We start from the raw sequence: 3,697 nt of genomic DNA, 5'->3' as shown, positions 1-3,697 counted from the left end.
CTCATCGCCTATTTAAATCCTGGAATTACGAAAAGAAAATGTATTACAATTTGTAATAAATGAGATTAATGGGTTTTGTCAGCCATGAGAGCAAACTACTGATACTGATTTTCTATGATAAAGACTGCCATTTGTTGAGTCTTTCCTAAACATACTACCTAAGGGACCTATCACAGGGTCTTCCATGTACCAGGCCCTGTGATAGGTCCCTTAGGTAATTCATTTCCTTCTCTCGACAACCTTATCATTGATTCATGAGTGAAGAGAGGCTGATTGTAATTAAGCAACTTACCACAGACTAAGGTAGTAAACCGCACGGCAAGACGGTAGAGCTTGACTCCCGAGCCTATACTATATATGAAAAGTAAAATAATAAAAGTTCATGGGTTTCACTTGTATAAAATATTATTCTTGCCACTCAAACTAAACCACATCCTGATTACTACTACTCACCTTGCCAACCCTAAACCTTTAATTCATGTGCCTTTCAAGGTCTAAATACAGGTGCATGGAAAACATGTTAACTGGCATTCTGAAAGAATAATATCCATGCTGAAAGGGTAGTATTTTAATTTATAGGTCTGAATAACTTTTATTTTGAAATAATTACATGATTAAAACATTCATGGTCCTAAATACAGAAAATATTTCCCAGCACTCATCCTAGGTTCTAAACTACTTTATAGTGGACTCCCTAAAAGAATACATAAGCAAAACAGATCCTTCACCACATCAGCCAACAGCCTCCCAGAAAGGAGATGAAACCAGAGCAAATGAGACATTTTTCATTAATAGCAAAGTGGTTATTCATCCTTTCCTTATACTTTCTAAACAGAGATTCAACCCTAAGGCCATAACTACAAAGGAACAGAAGTATTTTTCTTCATCCTCAATTGCTAGGCCAGGAGGATATGCACCTAGCACTCTAGACAAAACTAATCCGAACAAAGAGTGTTGTTGAGCTCAAGCATTTCTTAGGAAAACTAGAGATCAATCCCAGCCATCTGGTATAAACTTCCAGCCTTCTCATCTGACCATTTCTAGCTACTATGCCTGGGGCATTTTAAGTGCTCAGTAAATATTAGCTATTGTGGCGATCGTTGTTATTAATAACATCTGTTTCATCTAACCCAGAAAAATAACAAGGTCAGAATCAAAAAAAAGAAAAAAAGACTACTCCTTTGCTCCTGCTTCCAATTTTCTGATTTGTTTTCCAAAGCCTTTTTTAGTAAAACTTAGAAATTTCTTTCGAATACTAAAAGGGTCATGAGAAAACAAAAATACATATATACGTATGTGATCTCATGATAAATGAAGGCCACCATTAGGAAATAACTCTCCTCTTAGTTTGAAAGAAGTTATGTGAGCTATTTCTCTACTTGTGTAAAGTAATTCCACAAACTGCAGTGCTAGAATTCTGACACTCCCCTGGGTACACCTGAGTTTTGATGCAACAGAGCACCTGGGGAAGGAGGTGGCAGTGCAGGTTAACCAGGCTAGGAAATGTTTGGTCATTTGTTGGGTTCACAGTATGCTTGTCTTACCTGTTCTACATAGTTGGTGAGAGTGGGAGAGTAAATTTAAATTCCAACAGGAAATAGATATACGGTGAGGAATCTCTAAAACAGTAAGAAAGAGGGAATTTTCTTCTGGCACTTGAAAGGAGTTAATTTTATAGAGTTAATCTGATGTAGGAAAAAATGGCACTCGCAACTGAAGTCTACAAAGGCGACATCTATGTTTGAATGCTCTGAAAGTTTCAAAGTGAAAAGCAATCCTTTAGCATGGAGGTGGATGATTAGAAGCAAAGGTGGGCCAGGCCCAGTGGCTCACGCCTCTAATCCCAGCACTTTAGGAGGTTGAGGGGGGCGGATGGCTTGAGCTCAGGAGTTCGAGACCAGCCTGGGCAACATGGTGAAACCTCGTCTCTACAGAAAATACAAAAATTAGCTAGACATAGTGGCACACGTCTGTAGTTCCAGCTACTCGGATGGCTGAGGCACAAGAATCGCTTGCACCTTCCAGATGGAGGTTGCAGTGAGCCAAGATCATGCCATTGCACTCCAGCCTGGGTGACAGAGAGACTCTGTCTCCAAAAAAATAAAATGAAATAAAATAAAATAAAAACCTAAGGAGAGGGACTGACACTAAGAAGAACAGTAGGAGCCTATTAGGAGAAAATCCCAAAATGGAGCCTGAGGCTCCCAGTAGAATGGCTTATACAACTTGTTCCTTCTCTAGGATTAATTCAGACTAATGTTATGCCCTTTGTTACAAATACAGAAGACCAAGATCACTAGATTCTTTGCTTAAACACTGCTGGTTAGAAAATAAATTAGTGCAACCTCTATGGCTAACAGTAGGGAGATTTCTCAAAGAATTAAAAGTACATCTACCATTTAATCCAGGAATCTCACTACTGGGCAACCACCCAAAGGAAAAGAAGTCATTATATTGAAAAGACAACTGCACACATATGTTTACCACAGTACAATTCACAACTACAAAGATATGGAATCAACCTGTGTCCATCAACTGATGAATGGATAAAGAAAATGTGGTATGATATATGCCATGAAATACTATTCAGCCATAAAAATAAAAAAAAAAAAAGTCTTTTGCAGCAACTTGGATGGAACTGGAGGCCATTATCGAGGGAAATGAAGTAACTCAGGAACAGAAAACCAAATACTGCATGTTGTCACTTCTACGTGGGAGCTAAGCAATGGATGTGCAGCAGCATACAGAGGGATATAATGAACATTAGAGAATCAGAGCAGGGTGGGGAGTAATGAGGGATTGAAAACTACCTATTAGGCACAATCTACACTATTCAGGTAATGGGTGGACTAAAAACTCAGACTTCACTGCTATAAAATTCATCCATGTAACAAAAAACCACCTGTACCCCTAAAGCTATTGAAATAAAAAAATTAATAAATAAATAAAATTTAAAAATAAAAAAGGCTGGGCATGGTGGCCCATGACTGTAATTTCAGCATTTTGAGAGGCCGAGGGGAGTGGATTACTTGAGGCCAGGAGTTCAAGATCAACTAGGCCAACATGGTGAAACCATGTCTCTACTAAAAATACAAAAATTGCCAGGCGTGGTGGTGCCCGCCTGCATTCCCAGCTACTCAGGAGGCTGAGGCAGGAGAATCACCTGAATCTGGGAGGTAGAGGTTGCAGTGAGCCAAGATTGTGCCCCTGGACTCCAGCCTGAGCAACAAGAGCGAGACGCCATCTCAAAATTTTTTTTAAAAAATCACTATTCTTTTTATAGGTTTTAGGACATTTGCTGAAAATGGCCCTGCTGCCCAGAAGGCCTTCTGTGGCCCAGAACTGCCAGAGATTGGATAGGGGAATTTATCTTATTCCAAATTTTAGTATGGGACCCACTTGCCCCTATACAAGCCATATCTTCAGTGTGAGCTTTTGCAATCATAAAGCTGATGTTTGGATTTCCTACCTGTTTACTTTTTGGTATTATTTCACATTTGGTCCAGATCCTAGACAAAGAACAAGGGTATCATATTTTTGATGCCCCTCAAAACTCTAGCATCCGGTATAATTGACCAGAATTGTTGAGAATTAGGGTGGAATGTGGGGACCAAAGTAACAAGGATTCTGGTGGGGCCAGGGTATATGGCTTTGGGCCTTGAATTCGAGAGGCAGGCTGGGCATTTTAACCTTGAAA

The sequence above is a fragment of the Mandrillus leucophaeus genome, unplaced genomic scaffold, assembly GCF_000951045.1.
Source record: "Mandrillus leucophaeus isolate KB7577 unplaced genomic scaffold, Mleu.le_1.0 Scaffold381, whole genome shotgun sequence".
NCBI lineage: Eukaryota > Metazoa > Chordata > Mammalia > Primates > Cercopithecidae > Mandrillus > Mandrillus leucophaeus.
Note: the sequence above shows the minus strand (reverse complement) of the source record.